At 42.5% G+C, this 23,063-nt stretch overlaps 1 long non-coding RNA gene across 1 annotated transcript; it reads left to right on the top strand.

Moving 5' to 3' along the window:
• The first annotated feature begins 205 nt into the window (after positions 1-205).
• Positions 206-4,118, top strand: LOC119010151. Its single transcript, XR_005071918.1, has 3 exons — positions 206-283; positions 3,781-3,886; positions 4,049-4,118. It is a non-coding gene; the product is annotated as an uncharacterized LOC119010151 (long non-coding RNA).
• Positions 4,119-23,063: the final 18,945 nt, after the last annotated feature.

The following is a 23,063-nucleotide window of genomic DNA, read 5'->3' as shown; positions in this document are numbered from 1 at the left end:
TTTTTTCTAAGGGGAACTAAAATGTCAGCTAGTAAATAAAGTGCACTGTATAGTAAGTGTGTGCTGTTTTTTTTGCACACACGTGTTGAGCGCACTGTCTTTTTTTTCCATTACTCAAACTGACATTCAGCAATGTTGCCATAGCAACAATCTAAAACCACGTGTTTTGTTTTGTTTTTTTTTGTTTTTTTTTGCTGCTGAGAGTGTAAACTTTGAAATTATATTTTGGGTTGTTTTTTTTTTCCTGCCAAAATCTGCTCCGGGCCCATCTGTCCTCCTCTTGGTAAATTCATGTTAACCACTTTTGCTGACTTACTCTGCCGAAGCTGCGAGGAGCAGTTTGATTTAAATAATTTGGTGAAGCAGTGTCATCGTCGACTGCCTCATTCCAGGAATAATACTGCAGAGACATTCTCAACACCCAATGTTCTCAGGGTCCTGTGTGTCCAGGGTGCTATGATTTTAAGGGCCTACACTCTCAGGGTGCTATGCTCCACTGTCTTGTGTTCTCAGGGTCCTTTATTCTCAGGATCCTGTGCTATTAGTCCTATGGTCCTGTGTTCCCATGGACCTATTTTGTCATGGTCCTAATATTCCTAGTGTGTTGCTCTTGTGCAGCAAAGACAGCCAAGTTCAATTGAACTTTATTGCTGTATTTCTTGGCTTAAAAGAAAAACCTTCAGTGCCTGAATCCACTGAATACGTCACTGTAAACATCACTTCAGTGTATCATTAAGTATTTCGCATCCCGGGACAGAAAAAGCCAGCCATTCAAAAACTGTCAGATGCAAGCAGCAGTCTGCAATTGAGCTGTGAGTGAAGCGGCAGAAACATATATGTATGCTAACACACACAATCAGTCATGTGTACGCGCCACTGTATATCACGTCTGCCCGCTTATCTGGTCTGTGTCAGAGCTGGATGTATGCTCACAGCCACGTGTTGTGATACCACATGCACTGACGCATTTGAGATTAAAACCACCTCTCTACACAGCCTCCGTCACACGCCGGAGAGGACAGAAAGATGAATCTCTGATACTAGGTTATTTTTATACGCTATAATATATTAGATTGAAAGCTATATGTGTTTTCCGGGTGTGTGTGTCTGCGTGTGCGTGTGCGTGCGTCCTCCGCCTCGCCCCGTGCGTGGAAATAAAGGTGCGACTGTGAGTTGTGGAGGCGAAAGCAGGGAGCCACAGTCATCTGTCTTTGTTCAACACTGATGTCCTGTTATATATCAGAAGCAAAGATGAATGCAGTTAATAGACTGTGACACAGCCATTAACTACAGCTGTAATAGAAGTGTAATGGAATCAAACAGCCATTTCTCCCCTCAGCGTAGGCAGGCACAGGTAAATGTTTAAAGACCGGCCGCTGTGGAGGCACCTGTCTCTTCCCTTCTCACTCGGGTTGTCGTGTTTCTCTTTCATCTCATCCCGTCCTTGCTTTTTTTTCTTTCTTTCTTTTTCTCTCTCTCCCTCTCTTGCATACGTGCACGTTTCCATTCAGCCGCCGCATCCCTGCTGCAGTCGTCCTTGAACCCTCCGTCAGCCCTCCTCGCCGGCTTCAAAGCGAGCAGATAAAAGTGTCCAGTTGTCCATTTGCTCCTGCTGATACTCACCGCCGCCGCCAGACAGATCCACTGATGTCTGCTTTTATCCCCTGTGTCTTGGGGATAAAATGTGACATATCCCCCCCAACCGTAACCCCATTTGTAACTCCTTGTGTATTCCTGTATGAAATTACCGTATTGATTGGTGAAAATTGTCGCTTACAGTCGAGCTCTTGAGTTTCAGGAGATAATGGAAGGCGTGTTACGCGCCGGCTTGGGACAGAAAATCATTTGTAAATGGAGAGCAGTCATATCTGCACAATGATGATATCTACGTACGGACATATGCAGGGAAAGACTCATTGTGAGCTTATGTGACGTACTTAACATATACAGTATGTACGTTATTGATGTTTAAATCTTACTGTCATGTGATTTTTACTTCACTTTACTTTCATGTGACCTGATGGTAACATGAAATTTGAAATTTTCCACTAAAGCAAGTGCATTTGGTACATTTCATCAGAGTGATCTATATATATAGTATACCGTCACACAGACATTTCACTGCCACTGTAGGTTTTGTTTTTTTTGTTTGTTTTTTTTTAAAGAAATTTGCAAACACTTAACAAAGCTTAAACTAAAATCTCACACAGCACAACTTATATTCTGTCGGTCATGGTTTGGGGTTTGGTTTAGTCATTTCCTGTTTTATTTTGAAGATTATGTCCTCATGTTCCTGTATTTGTCCTTTCACCACACTCTATGTTCCATTGGTTATCAGCATCAACCCCTGTGTATTCAAGCCAGCATTTTTCCTTTACTCTTCGTTGGTGTGTATGTTTTTGTCCTTTCGTCGGTCCTTGTGTTATCCTGGTTTCTACTTATTTTAGTTTTTTGCACTGGGGATACTAGTTGCCAGCCTTTTTGCCAGCATTTCTTTGTGATGCAGAGTACATCTCTTGATTATTAACGCTCGCTTTCTGTTTTTCTACCCATCTGCCTTGGGGTTTTGCACTTGGGTCCTTTTGTTTATAACCCAACAATGATACTTTTGTGACAAGGTAAAATTTTTCTCTATCCAAAAAAAAGGTAATGGGTTCAATGGCAATGTGTATGTGTGGCATTCCTGTTGTGAATGTCATCCAGCCAGAAAACGTAATATTTCTGGAGGCACGCACTTTCTCGCTTTTTTTTTTTTTTTTTTTTTTTTTGACATGTGTCCTCACGTTTTTACCTGAAAAGAAGATTATGCGCATTAATCAGTCTTTTTCCGGATGAACAAACACACACCACTTCACTAGGAATGAGGCGTGTGTGTGACAGGTTGCTTAATTTCCTGTGTCTAATCTTCCACTATCTTTATTTTTGGTTTGCGTCTCTATGTAATTTGGAGTGACACTGAGCTGGCCGAAATGTGTAAACAACTAAGCGTTTGACTGACTCCTGCGCCCGTTCAAAAGAAAATGAAAATCTGCCGCCTCTTACCTGTTCCCTATTTTTCCACCTTCCTCCATCACACCAGTCGATTCTGACCAAAACACTGTCAGTGTCCCGACTATAGCCTGGCGTGCCTGTGTGCATATCTCTCCAATACAGTACAAATTCAATCAGAAAGGCATCTCCTTAACATCCTGATGTTAGCTCTGTAATGAGATACGCCTTTCGACCGTTGACCACTGCCTCGGCTCTTGTCAGCTTGCGAAAATATTTTTAAAATGAAGCGCTGTTGATGCGCCGTGTGGGCTGTTGTCCTCGGAGACGCGCTCGACACAAAAATAACCCCAGCTTGATTCTGCGCGGGGCTCATCTCAATATGAAGAAGAAATGTGCTGCAAAGATAAGATTTGTCTGACTCTTTCGGAGGCCAGTGGCCTTGAAGGACAGTATTGGTTGTCGGTGAAGCAGTTGATGAGATTTTTGTTGGAATCAACTCGCATGATGGGGGATATATTATCTAAAACGTTTCCAAAGTGACTGAACTTTAAAAGCAATGCTTTGAACAAAAACACAAACTCACTCCCTCCCACCACAGCCACAAGACGCGGAGAGGACATTTTCATCTCTGCATGCTAACAGGGACGTATTTCAGAAGTGATTGAGGGTGAATAAGCTCCATCCTGTCCAGCTGAGAACAATCACGCGGTGATATATGAATTGTGTCTGCTTGGTGTTTACCAGAGCTGTGTAGATGCTTCCTGATTAATCTGACTCACCTGTTTCCAGAGCCGTCTGGGACTGGACAAACAGCAGCGCGTCATTACCTGGTCTGATTAGAGCTGGATGGCTGCAGGCGGCCACCATGGGGCTCTGCACCTGCCTCTTCTGCCAGGTAAAACTGCATCATAACTTCCTGTCACTCCACGTTTTAGCTAGTTAGCTGATTAGCTCGTGCATTGTTCTTTCCCTCTTTTGCTCCGTCTTTCAAACTTTTAATTTCATTCCGTGCGCTCTGCGTTTTCCTGAGGAAAAAATAACGAATGTTTGTCTGCAGACAAGCCAAGGGCCTGAATTGACAACTGTTAGCATCCCGGCAGGCGGAGCGGCTCAACTGTCGGCAGAGGTAAATCAAGCTCAACTTGTCCTTCCACCTACTGTCCCCCCGCCATCACTGTTACGAGTCATTGCTCTCCGGAGCACAATCCACCGATCTGGCTGCTTGTGTAGCTGCCTGCACAGGATTTAGTAGACTTGTAAATGATGTCATCCACAGTACACACACACATACGGACTCAAGGCCTCTGTCGTTTCCTTGTGTCAAGAATTCCTGTTGGTCGTACAGACTGAGAATTACAGCCCTGGAAATTGTGGTTCGCCTACATTCTGCAAACAGTCACTCACAGGATAACATACTTTTGCCCTGGGAGGTGGAGCTGGGTCAGATTAAGATGTTTTTCTGTCGGATGCTTAGAGTCCAGCTCAGAGTTAGCAATTACAATGGCACCCTTAAATGAGATACGGTAAAAATGTCACATTAAAGGTGCAATACGTAAGAACTGGACACCTGTCAAATTCTCTAAACAAATGAGGGGCAGCATATCATCAGAGAAACCGTTAACTGCTGCTAACTGTAGCATGCTAATTTCATTACATATCTCTCCAACACAATATAAAGACATCCACATAACATCAAAACAATTATTTCTGTACGTTCTGTTGAAAACTTTAGTTCATTTCTGAATGATTTAACCCAAAAGATTACAAATTGCATCTTCAATAGTAAGAACAAACTGTTTTCCATCACAACGTGTTCTTGTGTTATGGATTTGAGGTACAATTTGTGAGAATCGGACCCCCGACAAATTCATACTCTATACAAAAAGGGGGGCAGCATACCACAAGGTAAACCTCTAACTGCGGCTAACTGTAGCTGCTTTCAGCTTGTAAGGTCACTTAAGCATGCAGTTAGCGGTTTTATTAGCTCACTCTACATATTCGGTACAAACTGGCAAGGGGCTGGCTGGCTAGCATGCTAATTTCAATGGGTATATCTCTAACACTGTGCGAAGATAATGACAAAACTGTTATTTTCTGACATTTGGTCGATAATTTTATTTCATCGTTGAATATTTTTAACAAAAATTCTTACATATTGCACCTTATATTTGGACTTGGCTCATGTCCATTATGCTCCGTGCATATTTTATTCATTAAGCCGTCAATATTTACACCAAGAAATTCACCCAATCCTATATAATCCAGGCCGAGTACTTTTTGAGCGTGCAGTCTGAAGTGGAAGAAAATGTTGGCACCACGGCAGTAAGAGAAAAAAACAGCTCAACAGAAACCACCTTGTGAGCCAAAATAACCAACCAACATGGTTTATAAAACTTAAAGGAGACACTTGGTGGCAGAGAAAAATAACAGCATCCCATCCCATCCCACAAGGTCTGCTGGGAGAGGAACCTCTACTTGCCTGTGCATATATGAATTAAATCACACTGCATAAAAAAAAAAAAACGCCTCCAAATTAAACCTGTTGGGTTTTTAGACACACAAAATGTAGAGGAGAGGAGGTGTATTAGCGATAAAGCACACACACACACACACACACACACACACACACACACACACACACACACACACACACACACACAGGAGCAGCGAGGCAGGCAGGCTCACCTTGCTGTGTACTCTGTGAATGAGATGTAAATGTGCTGCTCACCTCGACAGCGCGGGATCCCGCTGTGATCAAAGCGCTGTCTTTTTTTTTTTCCTCGAGACATGACTGCTCGGCTTACTGCGAAAATCTGCTCGGAAGACTGTCACCGCGGGTGGAGACACTGGCATTTTAATTACATTGTAATTGTGTGAGAATTATGAATGTGCTCGTGCGCGCACTCCGGCATTTTCTTTGTGTGTCTGTACAGTAAGCATGAGTGTGGGTCTATGTGCACACCTTAGCTGGCTGGAATGTGACTCCGGGCTGCCAATGGTATCACAAAGAGGCAGGTGGATCTCTTAGAAGCATCGCAGCGGCTGCCTCGGCGCTCTGAGCTCAGCCACCTGCTGTTTACACTACAAGCCGTCAGACCATAAAGCATATCATGCAGCTCTTGTGTGTCCGCTTATTTAACAATGTTTCAGACTCCCTCAAAATGCAGCACTTTGGCCCCTCCGACATATTTTGTAGCTCACCTTTGCAAATTCACTTGAGTGTGAAGAGGCTGTGCAAAATATATCAGGGCGGCGACGAGTATTAGCAACTTTGTAAATGGTTTGTGACACCGACAGAACAACAGTACAAGAGGCCCATGATTCAGACGGAGGCCCCGGAGAAAAAGAGAGAGAAAAGAGAGCGGTGCCACAGAACCTCGCCGCCGTCTCGAAGATAGTCAAACAATTTTCAAGACCAGCAACTTTCAAGTCTATAAAAATTGATCTGTTTGTCATGAGAGGAGACCCATTTGGGATTCCTCGAGCGTGAAATCTTCGTGAAATGGGTGTATCAATCAGAAAAAAAAACAAAACAGACGGACAAGAGATTGAAAGATGATGGGGGGAGAGGAGGAGATGAGAAAGGAGTGAGTGGAAGAAGAGCCAGCGAGAGAGAAAAAGACAATATCGCTTTAATTTAGTCATTGTTCCAGCTTTCCTAAATCCTTTCAAGAAGAAAGGCAGTCTCTCAGCCGTCTCTCTCTCTCTCTCCCTCTGAGGGAAGAGCGGCAGGATATCAGTGCACTGTCACAGCAGATATGAAAAGCAATCGGCTCCTGTTACATGTACATGTGTAGGAAATGTTGTATCTTTATGTACCTAATAATACAGGGCTGCTGTGGGACGAATGATTTTTTTTATTTTTGCACAGTTGGTGTTTGTCATCCAATAGCTGGGACCAAAAGCAGCAAGACAAAACATCTTCTCATGCTTGCAAAGCTGCTGGAAAAATATTAGTCCCCCAACAAAATCCCTTTTCTGAATTTGATTTTGATGGCATTTGTACAGGACTCAGTTCAAGAACAATATGTTTACCGATTGATGATGACAAACCCAGCGGATTTGACACTGGCAGCGGATTCGCTACTCGAAATTCACAGTAAATTTTTAAACAGTGGGTCTTAAACAAACTTTGAGCGAACAACTGTGGAATTATCTGTAACTGCCCCTTAAAAGATTGTATCAGCTGTAGTTAGCTAGAGGAAACAGTAGGTCTCAATTAAAGTAAAAGGAAGCCAACAATCGTGGAAGTTGTTGAGGAAACTGTTGTGTCACTATCCGATTTTACAGCTGCCAGAGTAAGCAAATGCTAAAGCTGGAGCTCTAAGTTAGTTTTAAACTCTGTCGCTGTTATTTTTTTAAATACTAAAGAAAAAGCCAGTAAAAGCATCTTAAATCTTGCACTTGATGGTTACAGGATACCATGCTAAAGCCCACTGACGCTACACTGGGCCTCCGATTCTCCATTAAAGTCCATTAAGTCAACATCCTCATCAGATGATACTACAGAACACCTGGGAAGAAGATCATAAAACTATAATTCTTTCAAACATAATTTCTGATCTGGTCGGATGCTAACAAATGTGATAAGCAACACAGGCATTTGATGTATGCTTTAAAGGAGACGTATTATGCTCATGTTCAGGTTCGTAATTTTACTTTTGGTTTACTACTAGAATAGATCTACATGCTTTAACGCTCAAAAACACATTAGTTTTTGTTATAGTTCCTGAGCGAAAAGAGACCATCCTCCAAAGACTTGAAATACAGTCCTTTCAGAGTTTGATACCTCATGCGCTGTGATAAAAAAAGCTTTGCTGTTATTGGAGAGCTGCTGTTCTTAGCTGGGGTTTAGTGAATGTTCAGCTTTTGTAGAAATAGAATAATTGTGGCTTTTAAGTGCTGGTGTCTTATAATTGTTCCAATTTTCTGATCCGGGGGACATAATGATTATAAAATGTGCAATAATGGGACAAGGAAGTGCAAAATCCATAAACGCTTTGAATTAACTGAACACTTAGCCTACCTGGGTAAACAGCGTTTTCATCATAGGATTTAAAATCTATACGACATATGAAAAAATGCGTCGTTTGATGCTCGAAAACAAAAGCAAAAATACCCTGAAAAGTAAAATGAAATGAAAACAAACCTTTGTAAAAACACCACCTGTGGCTGGTGTATGAGATTTGAATGTGCTTCCACAGTCGTATTGTTCGATACTGTGGCATGTAAACACTTCAATTCATCCATTTTCTGATGTTTCGTCGGTGTCACTGCATGTCAATATGTTGTGATGGGAGAGATCTTGTACCAGATTGTTTGTTCTCCACTCCTTTGAATGATCCATCATGATAGACTGTTTACGGCTTCATTTTTAAGTTCGCCAGCACTCTGGTATCAACTGAATGGATGTAAACAAACAAAGGAACACATTACTGAAAGGTTTACTAAGGGTCATCATTCTTGAAATGTTTGTTGCTCCTCTTAAGAAAGGATGTTAAGAGAAATTCACAGCAGTCGGAAAACAAGGAAGCAAAAAGCTAAATTCTGTTGTGAACTGACACAACAGTCCTGGCAAATATTGACGCATTAGCTTTCAGTATTCCTAACCTTCTTTAAAGGTCTAATATTCATGTTCATGCTTTTATTTTGGGGTTTCTACTGAACAATGCTAACATGCTTTCACAAAAAAACACACTCTTTTTCTGAATGACATCAAATTCACCCTCTGTCTGAACACCTGGCTGTTTTTGGCCCCCTATCTTGAAAAAGCCCAGTCTGCTCTGATTGGTCAGCTCTCACAGGGCTGAGCAGGCACCGCCCATCCTGTGTCCGTATCAGCTCTGATGGTATTTTCGCGACTATGTCTGTATTGCGAGGTATTCCTCTGTGTTTCACAGTATCTTTTCTGCAGCTTGACCTTTTTTATAAACGAAAAAAGACATGGAGATCTAACTTACTACAACATAGGACCTTTAAGAAATCATATATTTTTGATCTCTCAGACTTTGAATGAGGCTGAATTATGTGTAACAACCACAAGGAAGCTGCTCAATAATCTGCGTGAGGGGCTGACTCTCGTTATGCCTTAAGACAACAATCACAAGGCACTGAGAGTGACTTAAATACAATGAAGTCATTTGCTCGTCCTCATTAGAACCACAGACATTGCGGTATCCATCGTGTTTTGTGAATGTTTTTCTAAAGTAAATGTCATCTTCAATTCACACAGTATTGCCTGCTGTTAGAAGATTTTTACATCAGTCGCCAGCTTATCGTCACGCATACGTGGCGGGGGATGAAGGCAGAAGAAAGACAAGTACTAGACTTTCCCGTAATTAAGTGACACTTGTGCTTCGTTGCTCTGTGTTATTCATGAGGACTGGCTGCGCTGCCACGCCTTCACTCTGAATGTCTGTCACGATCTCTCAAGGTTGTGAATTTGTTGTCAGGATCAGCAGTATGACGGTCCTACCCTGCCTCTGTCTGAGAGGAACGTTCAGTCGATAACAGCGCGTCCTTACCCGAAGCAGACAATGAGCTGCCATGGAGACGTAAAGACGTCATAACCACGCTCTCTATCCGTCAATGTTACAGAAAATTTATGAGACCTTAAAAAAAAATTCTGTGCAAAATGTGTACAACAATGTTGAGCAACGGGTAAACTTGACCTTGAGAGTTACTATTATCATATTTATAACCTAGAACTGTTGTCATGATCACCAGCATTTACCACTGTTTCGACTGCTACTGGCATTTTTTTTGTGGCAACCTGACTAAATTTCCTAGATCTACGGAGTCTAACAGAGCTGAGAGCTTGACAGATGGTTTTGGTTTTGAGATAAACGTCTCGGAGAATTACATATGCCTCAGCTGTAAATTAACAGCAGGGAATGGAAAGGAATATTTACATTTATATAACCTACAGACCTCAGACCCTTTTATTCAAGCTAATATGTACCAAAGAAATAGAACCCATGACAACTATTGACAGTGGAGCTTCGATTACTCAGGCCATTGAGAGTTTTTTTAAACTCAAACTGAAATTTGATATCACTCTTCTTCATTTGAGTAATACGGATTTTGAAGAACGCTCTTAGTCAGAGCAAGCAAAAATTTTAATTTCAGCTCGATTCTGAGGGTCAGATTTACCCAGGCAACTGTACTCTATAAGTCTGGCTTGAAACCGCTGGTTGGGGGGGGGGGGGGGTAAGTGGAAAAATATGTTCTCTCCTGTTTTGGGTGAACTGACCCTTTAACCGGTCTATTTGCGGGACGACAGACACTCAGTTATAGGGTCAGTCACAGGGTAGGCTCAACAGCTCAACCAGAAAAAAGCTCTTGCCCGGGAAACAGAGTATGACGGGTCGCCCCGCATCACTCTGAAATGTAGCCATTGAGTCCGATTTCAGGAGCGAGGAGTGGCGGCTAAAAGCCCGACAAACTGCTGCTACCTGTGGTCAGCGCTGCTCCCCCCGCCATAACATGAGCTGAAATGAAGCATGATCTCCATCCTCCCACCCAGCCACCCACCATCACCACCGTCACACCATCAGCACCTGCAGCTCTGCTCCTCTTCCTCCATTTGTCATCAGCCTGGAAGAACAGAGAGAGAGAGAGAGAGAGAGAGAGAGAGAGAGAGAGAGAGAGAGTACCTGAAAATGAGTGTGGTGGTAGAGATATAATTGCTTTCTTGTCTTTTTTCGGTTCCCTCCCAAAAGGAGGAGGCATAGCTGTGAGTGACTGAGGTTATCTTCGCCACACTATCTGCTGAAGAAGCACATTAATGAATAGTGCATTAAAAGTTTGAGTCTGTGCTGCGCAAGAGAAAAGAAAAAAAAAAACACACTCACGCACCATCTTGCAACTACTGTAATTTAAAACACCACAATAGCCGCTATGCAATCTTGAAAATGAAAAATAAAGGCCTTCAGGCATTGTGAGCAGAATTTCTTCTTTTTTTTCATTCAAACAAAGCAAAGGAAAAGTAACATTCGCCTATCTGTGGTTATGGCCTTAATTGATTCATTTCACAGTTCTTCGGTTGTATCACGAGTACACGCTTTCCACTTCAGAGAAAACACACCGTATAAGCAAATATGCATTCAGGTAAACACACAGATTACCATGGGGGGAGGGCGGAGTGAGGCCTGAGTAAATAATTCAAATGGGTGCAGGTCTGCGGCGGGGATACGGGCGAAATAAATAAAAACACGATCCAAAAAATCTGCGAGAAATCCCCCCTAAAATATATATATACAGTATATACATGAAGAGAGGTGATGTGGGCAGCGAGCAGCACCTTGAGGCACGGCTGGAAACCGGCTGGATGGCTCTCTGAACTAAAAACCCCAATTACTGTAGCGTGAATGCTTGTTTAATTAGCCTTGTATGATGGGCTGCCCATCCATTACGTGGCTAATTGCCATCCTATCAGACCAAATAAAACACGCTATCACACTCCGGAGTCTGCATCATCGCGCCAGATGATATAATTTCCTTGTGAATCATCTGGATGGTGAAGGGAGAGCAGAGTGACTGGCTCGGCGGGGGGGGGTTGAGCGTGCGTGGATGTGTGTGTGTGAGATGGACTGCAGCGACGAAACCAGAGCTATAATTCAAAACCTCTTGGTTTGACAAAGTAGCCATAGCAACGGCTAGCTAGAGAGGTGTTCATCCGTCTTAATCGAGGTTGCGTTTCTGTGTGTGGACCTCACCAGAACTCCCGAGCTCTCCGTGGATGCCAGTTAGAGCTCGTGTGGAAATACATCTGCGCTGCACAAAAAACCCTCGCACGCAAACTCGCCGTATCCACGTTGCGGCCTGAGTTGTCGCTCGAACAGATGAACTGAGCGTTTCTGTTCATTTACCCCCGAGTAGATACGATCCCAAGTTTGACTTGCCCTCGATTTAGTTTACTTAGTCAAAAAAAAAAAAAAAAACTTCCCCTCCTTAAGCCCCTGCAGTCATTTACTCCCATATTTGCTCTTTCAGGGGCGCCGCCTCAGTGTATTCTCCTGATGAAATTGAAGCAAAGAACGACTATGAGTAGATTTTCACATCGGCCGGCCCATGTGAAGTAGAAGAGACTGTCATTATGCTGTTCAGTGGAGCAGCAATATCTCTAGCTGCTTGGGGACATTGGGTGCCTGAGCATAGCCGGCCTGCCCTCCTGCCTGCCTGTCTGCCCGCCCTCCCGCCTCCGACTGGCTGTCTGCGCATCTACCTGTCTGTCTGCATGGCTGCGTGTGTGTCAGATTATCCGTCTGTCTCCTGTGTGTAGTTGTGCGTTTTTTTTTTTTTACCTGTGTGTGCACGCGTGTCTGAAATAGAGGCACGAGCCGTACCCCGGGGATCTGGCTCTCGGCTCAGAGACAGCATGGCAGATAATAGGAGCTCCTCTGGAAGATTACTGGGCCTTGTTCTGTCCCCAGCAGCCTCCTCACTTTCTCCTCTCCTCGCTGCTCCAGTAAAGGTTGTCGTCGCAATTAAACCGACTCCCTCTATGTCACAGTCCTCCTGTCACCTTCTTTATTTTTATTTTTCCTTTTGCACACACTCTCCATCTTTCTCCTCATCTTCTCCTGCTTCCCTTGCCCCCATACACTGTATAAAGGCTGGCAAAAGGACATCAGCCCATCATGCACAGCCATACCGTCCTTATCATACCTTCCTTTCACTCTACCACTCCATCCTTCTCCTTTATGCAAGACCTTGACAGCTGTCCTCGCAGAGAAAGCTGCAGCTCGGACTGAGACAAATACTGATTCTGTCCACTCCCATGACGCATTTTGGGAAAATTCTTGCTGGAAAGAAAACCAATGAATCATCACTCTGTTTGAGAGTCACATCTGGCTCTTGTGTTCATCTGCTGCCTCTGTTTGTCCTTTGGAAAATTCAGCAAGACACCGCTACCTCACTCACAGGTAAAATTAGAAAAATCATTTGTTATGTTTTCTTGATCACATGACTGTTCTATAAAAGTTTTATTTTAAGTTATAACTCAACTCTACAGTTCTGGTTGGGTCTACCAGTTCAAATGAATTCCAGCACATTGTCACTTTATGTGGTTAATTCACTCTCACTGCTTTCACTGCAATGTTTCAAGACGGCTGCTTTCATCAAAATGGCTTTAAAATGGACTCATACACGTGTGTGTGTGCTCACAAACCTATTAAAAACTCAGCGGCCCGCCCGCCATCTCCCTCCATCTCGCCAAACAGTACGAACACAGCTGAGCAAATAGGCAAACGTCTCAAATTGAGTGTATAGTCGCGCCTGCCATTTCAAGATAAAATCATATAAGCAGGGAAGAATCAACAAATAAGCAAACAAACAAGCTAACAAAATTAGCATGTGCAAAGATTTGCCAACTCACCCATAAAGTGTTTCAGAAATGTATCAAGCTTCTACAAATGTCTCTTCAGTCTGTAAAAAGGCTACTCATTTCACAGCGGACGGCAGTAACACCTCAATAGCCGGAGATCCTGAGATGGCAGCCGTTTGATCTTGTATGCCCGCCCTAGAGCCTATAACAGCAAAGAACTGATCGTATCGACAAGGGATACATTCTCTCTTCTTTCTCCTCTCTCCTGAGTCACTGGACATTTGAAAAGCCATTTTGATAAAAAAAAAAAAAAAGTCCTCCATATCAACTTAAAGGGTGTTGTGTCAGCTAGCTTATGTGATAGATTTAAAATGTGTTTAAATTTGGGGAAACACTCTTCTTTACCACTCACATATGTGTGCATCTCAGTGGAGCAAGAGCTAGGAGTCAGTTAGCTTAGCTTAGCACAAAGACTGCAAGCAGGGGAAATCAGCTGCAGTAACTTTGCTCTGTGTTTCTTGCTGCAGAAACAATTCTGGCTGACTATCTGCCAGGAAGTCACAATGTCTGGCTGCATAACTCCGTAATATTTAGTTTTTACACAGAAGTTTGTGTTCCCATTTGAAAAAACAGGACGTGTGTTAATTAATGAGCTTTCGAGGCGCTGTTTTAATCTTCGGGCAGAGTCATGCCAGCTGCTTCCCCTCGCTTCCAGTTATTTTGCCAAACTAAATGACTCTGCCTCTGGCTCTGTAGTTGATGAACAGTAACGAGCTTACTATCGATCTTCTCATCTAATTCTTGTCAGGAAAGGTAATTAGCATGCTCCCCAAAATGTCCGGCTCTTTCTTCCATCAACAATGTGCCTTAATGCTATAGATGAGAGGAACTGCCTTGGTGCCGCCATGTGAAATTAATTGACGCACTTTTTTTGCTTGTTTTCTGTGCAGTGTTACAGTCAAAAAGACACAAAAGCTCCACTGAGCAAACAAAACAGCAATGTCAGGACATATTAATTAACGAAATGACGGATCAACATTCCAAAAATGTGGAATTAACGGTGCTGATCACTATAAAGCACTGGCCACGGATAATCGGATTACATGACACCCTTCAATCCACCCAGACCTGTCAATTTCCTTTACTGTATATTAGAAACACTTAGTGAAATGAGGATTAACTAATGAAACTAAAATTATGGAAAATCTGTGCCAGAGGCCTGAGCAAAGTCAATTGTTTATCCACCAGAGCTGAGATTACATTTAAACGGATAAAGTGGTTTTAAACGCAGCTAATGGAGGTACTTTTAGTGAAATGAAAAACAGCTCTTTGGAAAACAGACTTTAATTCATAGTGAGTTTTTTTTTTTTTTTCCCCCCCTCCTTCTTCCTCTAACCCCAGTGCTAATCCAGGCCCAGTGGTCCTCATCTCGACAGCCAATGAAATCAAGCCTGGCACCCACAGCCCAACATTATTAGCAAATGCAAAAGAAACTCTGCCTTTGCCTGCTGGGTCTGTCTCTCCCTCCATCTTACTCTTACTCAACAGACCAGGGTTGCAATTCCCACTGACAGGTCTCCAGCCCCAGTATATGTGTGTGTGTGAGTGTGTGTGTGTGGAGGAGGGTCTGGGTGTCATGTGTGCCATGATACTTAGAGCAGCTCTTTTGCTAATTGCAGCTATTAAGCCTCCAGAGACCGTCTAAGAGTCTAGCATGGTTAATGAGGAGAGCACAGCGAGATAAATGAGACATTGTATATCTCATGTTGGAACAATGATTGAGCGACGCTGGATGTGCAGTCGAGGGGCACTCGGAGCAGTTATGCTGCTCGTGACCCTTGTTCTAACAACACGGAAGAGGTATTACTTAAAAAAGGTTTTTGAATGGCGGTAATTAAGGTTATTATTTCTTTTTTGGCTGCTGATTAGGTCTTTGTCCTAGAACTTGCTTCGGGCCGCCGTGATAAACTGTTGTCTTCAAACTTCTTTTTTTTTTTTTTGCTTTGGTAAGAATCTACTGCTTAAAATCATGAGCTAAGGATGGTTACTACAGTATGTAAAGATATATCTATATCTATTGAATAAATAAAATAAATAAATAAATAAATAAAAAAATAGCAATGTTGGCCACTAACAGAGTATAATTCCGCTGTGAGAAGAGACTGATCTGATCCAGACTGATCTGTAGGATTTTTCAATCAGATCGAGAGAGGTGCTATAACCTTTGATATTCCAATCCAGAAGTATTATCATTCATCTCTGGTTGGAATAAATATATTCTTCACCCACTTGGGCATGACATTAAAGATGACGTTTCCAGAAGGTGCTAAAAGATGGCGGGAGCAATGCGCAACTGGTCTGTGGCCAGTAAAACATATTTGTTGGAGGTTAAAGATTGTTGAACGCCTCTGTGGTTGGAAAGCTGTTGTTTAAACAAGACGATCACAGCCAGAATCCACTGAACCACTGACCAAATCAAGAACCGCTGGAGAAATTTGAAGGCAGCCCACAAACGTTACATGGCTGAAAGTCAAATCGCCACAAGTGTTTCCGACCCAAACGGACGGATGCATGATCTATTCTGAGAGCGCCAACAGGCGAACATGATCTGTTATGGTGTGGAAAACTTGTCTGAGGCTCCTGATCCTACAGAGGAGGGCAGCGGTGTCACTGGTGAGTTAAGTCTCGACAGCTATCGCTTACGGCAAAACATTAGCCGACATTAGGTCAATAAACATGAACATGAAAAGTGTACTGATACATCAACACTGTTGTAAATAACGCGTTATATTTGGGGCAGATAAGATGTTTACCAACAGTTGGAACCACTTTGCCTTTGTCCAGAAAGTTACTGGATAATGCTGCACTGTTGATGTCTCATTCAGGTCCTTCTCTTGAGATTTTTTTTTAATTTTTTCCACTTACTGTCACGCTCAACAGTGGACTGAAATATCCGCCCTTGGATGGGTTTCAAACCCTGGTAAATTATATATATCAATTTCTGAGTCCTTCAATTAATCATGAGGTATTGTCAGTGTCAGGTGAAAAGAAAAAAATCCTGCAGCTCGGAAATGTTCCTCTGCAGGCACTAACAATTTTTTTTCTATCTTAAACCGAAGGTTAGATGTATTGAGTTCACTTGGTGAGGTTTGAAAGAGATGTTAAACCAAAGATTTCTCAGCTCATGAAGCAGAATGTGAGCCTTCAGTTTAAGCAAAAAGCGGCTGTACAAACCACTCAAGGTTTGCCCTCGCAGCAGCACTGCTACAGTGAAAGGCATAGTGATAGTGTGTCCTTTCCATGCTCAACAATATTGTACAAATTCCTAAGAGCGCAGTTTATTATTGAACTGATGTCAGTGAGAATAATAAATGGCTGACATTTTAAGAGTTTCTCTGCGCATATTGTAGCTGCACAGGAAATGAAGAGATACTCAGTGACAAGGTGATCGTGTCACTTACTGGGTGAACACGTGGTAGTCTATGTATAGGTGCAGTGTGTCCGTGTAGTGTGGTAGGTGTGGACAGGTATAGGTCTGATACGCAGGGACAGAGGCAGCTCTGGGGTAGAAGAATGCAAAGTTGAGCCCTCGGTGGCTGTTGTTGGTTTAATTCAATGAAACGTGGTGCCAGTTTAATGCCCTCATGACGTGTCCGCCTCATCCTTTCGTCCAACATCCACTTTCTAAATACAGTCGGGGAACACAAACAACCTGTTTTGTGCTATTTGCTTGTCTTTTATGTTTAAAGGTGCAACATGTAAGAATTGTAGGTCGCAAACAACCCAAAAAAATAACTGAAACTGTCAACAAACTGTGACAAAACACTTTTTTTTGACACTATGCTGCAAATGCATTGTGTTGTATCTACTGAAGTAAACATGAACAGCACCGTCTGTTTTGAATTTTCCTCGCATGAGCTGCTAACTACACTGCTAACTAAGCTAATGAGCTAGCCCATGATAGTGGTTCTTCTTGTAGTATGGTGCCCGATATTTGTTTTGGGTACATGTTGCACATTTAAAACAAACCTGTGAAACCTTAATGCATGTAAATGTCAACTGTATCTGGTAATGATTACTATACCCAGTAAAGGGAGAAAAACACATTTTTGGACAAAATTTGCAGAAAATTTGTCATTGAACTTGACAGTAGACAACATTTTCACTTTAACTTATCATTCTGAAGTAAATGTGCAGAAAATGACACCCTTCAAGTACAGATTAGTTTCCCTAGAAGATTATTACGCTATTTGGCCTGCTACTGGGCGACAGTTTTCCAAGCGAAATGATTTATGACACGAAGAAAGCACTTCTGTCATTGCACAACCAAAACAGAAAAGAGGCATTGTTCTGTGACGTCTGGTCACCCTAAGTCTGATGTGGAGTGAAGGACAGGAGACACGACAGTTTAATCCAGTATCGCACCGCTAAACTGACATTATTGCCAGTCTTTTCAGGTGAACAGTTGTGGCTTGTATTCGACGGACCACACCAACATGCAATGTTTCTGGATCCAAAGTGTGTCCTTCAGCACAGAGGATGTCAGTAACATGTCCCAGTATGAGGTTCACAGCGATGCCGACCAGAGTCACAGCCAGAACCAGACAGTCCCAGCTCGTCGTCACCTGCTTTTCTGTCCATCAGCCACAAGGGCCGGAACATTAAAAAGGCAATGAATTAAACATATCATAAAATATTTAGTGAATGGGAGCACTCGCTACACCACAGTAGGCTATATTAAATCACCCCACCATTCCGGTAATTATTCACCCTCTCATTCAAGCCTTGGTATAATTCTGACCCTACAAACAGTTTGACGTGTGATGCATGTATACAATTTTTAATCCTGTTTGACATTAATACAATGAGGGTACTCTGCTTTCCCTTTGTCATTTAGTCACACATGATAAATGCATCAATGGCCTTTAGCTGAATATTACCTGGCTGTATTTGTGTCTGTCCTCAAATCTTTTGTTGACTTTGATGAAGATAAAATTATTTGTAATCTGTAGTGACTATTTTTTGCATTGGCTTTATGGCTGCATGTGTTTGACATGATACTCTGGCACCTCAACGGTGCACGTCTGTGTGGTCGCCATGAAAGACCAGCCGAGAGAGTCCTCCGTGGCAGTTTGAGGACAGTTCATGCAGGTGTATCTGCCTCGGAGACAAACAGGGTGGCAGTAATTGGCGTCACAGAATCTGTCACTAGAATCACCTCATTCGAGGTGTACTCACCGTGGGAGAGGGGCTATATCATAAGGGGATATTCTCTCACAGGCGAGTCCCCGTTGTCTTGCACAAACGGCAGCAAGGACACTATTTTTTAAATCTGCGGCTGTCGAGGTCTCTGGGGCACTGAGGTTGGAGGCGGATAAGCTCCTCAGCCGTCTGTCCAAGGAAGAAAACCCCCCGCTGCCCAAAGTCAAGAGACAGACAGAGGGGCTCCTGGCTGCTCAGGGGGAAGAGGAGGTAGAGGTCACTTGATTATTTCAAAATGAGATTGTTTATGCTGTGGTAGTGTGAGGATAACAGCACTACACTGTTCAGCTCTGAACCATCTGCAGGGCGCAGGTGGGGTAGGAGCCCCTCTGAACAGTGACGTTAGAGCAGATAAGCTATAAATTGCGTTAATAAGTCATCTACCGCCTCGGGCAGATCAGTGTGTTGAGCGTTTCAGAACCATGGACAGCTTCAGGGGGAGGGAGAGCGAGAATGAGAGAGAGAGAGAGAGAGAGAGAGTCTCCTGCATTGAAAATGTAACTGAAGTACATGTAGGCAAGTATTGTTAAGAAAATGTACTTAAAGTATTCTAGGTAAAAAGCTCTTTTTGAGGCTGTGATGTCATTAATATTTTCCATGTGTATGTCAGTTACTTTACACAATACTGGTTAGTGTAATAGTAAAGCACTACATAACGTTTTAGATCATCATATGTTTTGGTTAAGCTTAATCTGAGAATCAGTAACTGAAGCTGTTGCGTAACTGAGATGGTGAACAGAGCACAATATGTCCCTGTGAAATGTCACCGTGTTCCCTGTGAAGTATGATGAAGCAGATAACGTAAAAAAAACTAAACTCCAGTGAAGCAAATGGATTTCAAAACCAGACGTTGCCGTTGGTTGGTTCTCGAGCTGATGACTGACGCCCACAGTGTTGAAAATGCAGGTGGTGCATGAGTAAGTGCATACATGTGCACATGCATGGAGGTGTGGTGGTACACATAAGGGTCCTGGTTTGGGGGCTTTGAAATATGTTCATCCAGCTAAATACTGTCAGTGTCACTTTGCACTAAGAAAAACATGCACACTAGAAGATGCTCTTGGCGATTCTTTCATGGCTGCAAAATAAAACTTCTCTCTGGTGAACTCAGTTTTACAAATTATATAAAGGAACGCAGGTCAAATTAAACACCACAATATAGTGACTTCTTACTAAACATGAATTTGTTATTCAATTAGTTTTCTTTCCATATGACAGTACATAATGTAAAGAGATATAAACAGTGCTGTCCCTCCTTCACACCACCTCGTATGCTCCTGACAGCACAACCACAACCTGTGAAGTGACGCATAGCAGCACTCTCAGTATATACGACACTAACTGCAAGTGAAAACAGTGTGACTGAGTCTTGGTGGATTGACATCTCTTAGTGCCCGCACTTAAATTTATGCACATTGTTGGACGTATAGGAATGCTTGAAATGGATTTCTGGATATGTGGGGAATTGTCTGACAAATTACTCTCCGGGGACCAATTTGCAATCAGCACTCATATTAACACAGCGCAGCGGATGCTCTTCAATGATTGTTTCAGTGCTGATGACGGCCACATAGTGAGACATTCAAGAGCCATTCATCCCTGTCTCCTATTGTCAGTCATAATGAAGTTATACTCTTCATTTTAGCTGCCGAGATCGAGAAACATCAAAGATCTGTTCTTTGTGTCTTCTAAATTCCAGATGAATATATTCAGTCCTTCCCTCTCAATCTGCTCCTTTTCTCCCTTGGCAGTTCCTCTCTGTTCTGCTTCTCTTTCAGGCGTAAATCTCTTTGCTGTCTCTCTCTGCTTGCTAATGTTGCCATTTTCTTTCTCTGAAACCCATCGCCATTTGGGATTTCTCGTACAAATCCGTCTTTCCCCATCAAAGACCTTCTTCTTCTGTTTTTTTTCTTTTCAAGACTGAATCAATACCTGAATGCAGCAGGAGGTGAGGAATCAACCACTGGCAGCAACAGACAAAACTATGTGTGTGTCCTAATTCAGCTGAGAGGTCATCGGACAGAAGGCTTGATTTTTCATCCCCTGGACAAACAAACCGATCAGTTTAAAGGCTAGCTTGACAGACAGGGCTGCTGTTGATCAAAAGGCCTCATTAACATTTCAGTCTGCCACTGCCCAGATAAGACAACGACGGCCATTTTGAGATGGGTGCCGTCTGTCAGACGTGCCGGGTGGCTAATAATGATGGTGATATTTCATGTATGTTATCACGATCTCCATGCGTCTATCTTTCAAATAACAGATGCCACAGGCCTAATGTTTCTACCTTCCATTTTAATGAAAACATCAGTTTCCATTGCCATCTTGATTCACAAACGGACTAATAGCTAATTCAGAAGATGAATTGAGTAATCATTTCTTTGAAGTGAGGTCAAAAATGCAAACATTAGCTCAGATTTTATAGGCCTTTAAAGGTGCCATTTGTAAAATGTGGCACTCAAAGGTAGCTTAGTTTAGTTAGTTTAAAAGAGGCCTCTTCATAGTAATGGCCTGCTGCTGCTCTTTGCCATCTAACCTTGGGTTAAGCTAGTTACTGTTAGCTAATTAGTTCAACTAGCTGTGGTCACTGTGGGCAACAGTGCTCAGGTCAACAGGATAGTCGATTCCTAGTGAGCACAGAGAGCAGACTGGGCCCAAACACAAGTCAGTTTGACAAAAGGGGATACAGTATGGAGGTGATTTACAGTGGCTCCGATCAGGACTGTGACTCCGGGGTTTGATAAGTTTTATTTTGTTTATGTTGAGAAGAAATTCAAACTCAGACTAACTGAATAAACAAGCTTTTCTCAGAAGAAAATAAGGTATGAAGCGAGAAAGGTAGCTGGGTCTGCTACATATAAAGTAAAAACAGTATGAAATTGTGTTGTCCTGTAAGCATTCAGTGATGAAAATGAAGAGTTTGTTTACTTCGTTAGTTTAGGCATACAAAAATAAGACAATGAAGATCTTTCTCTTCTGGTTAAAATTTCTTAAAACTACATAATGCACCTTTAAACTGGTTATTTCTTTCAAACTGTGGTTTGTGGAGAAAATATATGTTAATTCATCAGCGTACATCAGCTCACTGGAATCAGAAGATCAACAAACCACATCCTGAGAATGAAGCCAAAGTGTTGAGTTTTGCAGAGATATGGCTTTTAAATCTCTTTTTAGTGAAACATATTCAAATTACAAAATCATGACAGGCTTTAATCAAGGGGGAAGGGGGGGTCTGTTAATGTCATACATGGAAATTTCAAGACAAGACATCACTATTTCATCCCCTTGGCTGAGACATACCAAGATACACGTACAGCATCCCCCGGCAGCTGTGGAAATATGTTGACAGTCGGATCAGATGAGTTATTGAGTCTTTTACCCTTTCAACGCCAGATCACGCCCTTGTAATTGTGGGAACGGTGAGGAGGCCTGTCATAAATGGCAAAAGAGAGGCCTGGGCTGGAGAACTCAACCCTGTGAGTAATACACATTTGATTTCACCCACATGTCAACCTTTGGGATTATGATTACTCCTTTCTCAAGGCCAGGCTCTGTGTGCTTGTGCACATGTTTGACTTGAGCTGCCTGGCTGTTCGACTGTAATGAACAAGTCTGAGTCTCACTTGGTACAGCTGAGGAGGGCTGCATGATGCAGCTCAACTGATGCAGGCATTCAGTATCAATTCCCAATAAAATAATGAACAGGAAACACTTGAGAACAACATAATGAAATCTGGCAGGCCTGTTACGGTGCGGGTTGTTTTATTTAGCTCAGACCAACACGTTTGAATTTTGTTGCCAAACTAATGACCTGATGGGAGTCGATAAAGCTTGATCAATATCAGTGACTTGATGATTGCTCAACCACTAAGGCTAAAAAGCCTTTTTCTTTAGCGATAAAGCAAAGCAGAGCCGTGTTACCAAGCCCCTACTGTGCATGGCAATATATCATCACCTAACCAAAAGTTTCTGTTGAATTATGGCTTTAATAATCTAATTCCTGCCATCTATTCAGCTTCTGTTGATTATGTTGTAATTCCTGCTGGTGACATCATAATGGGGCTTAATAAGATGCACCATTATACCTCTGCATATAAATGATCAAATATGTTTGATGGAGACAATTTAATTGGTTTAGTTTGCATGGGTACATTTTAAGTTATTGCTTTTTTCAAAAATCTAGTTTAAACCAAACCTCAGTAGACACATCAAACCTGAAATTGGTCTTGATTGCCCCCCTTACCACACAATCACTGAAATCAGTCCAATCAGGCTGGTCTTCAGTGGTAAAGGAGGAAAGCATGCACTTAGTGGGTTTTTCTCATTTAAATTATAGGTTCTGCTGTGGTAAAGCGAAGTCTTAGCCGTCCAATTTGTTCAATAAAAGTATTTCAGCGTATGTCAACGTGTAGAGGTTCGTGCTTACATGAACAGGTTGCAACTGCATCAGATCAAATATGAGACAAATTCTGCGACTCTGTTT

The sequence above is a fragment of the Acanthopagrus latus genome, chromosome 20 (genome assembly GCF_904848185.1).
Source record: "Acanthopagrus latus isolate v.2019 chromosome 20, fAcaLat1.1, whole genome shotgun sequence".
NCBI lineage: Eukaryota > Metazoa > Chordata > Actinopteri > Spariformes > Sparidae > Acanthopagrus > Acanthopagrus latus.
Note: the sequence above shows the minus strand (reverse complement) of the source record. Positions and strands in the feature narration are given on the sequence as shown.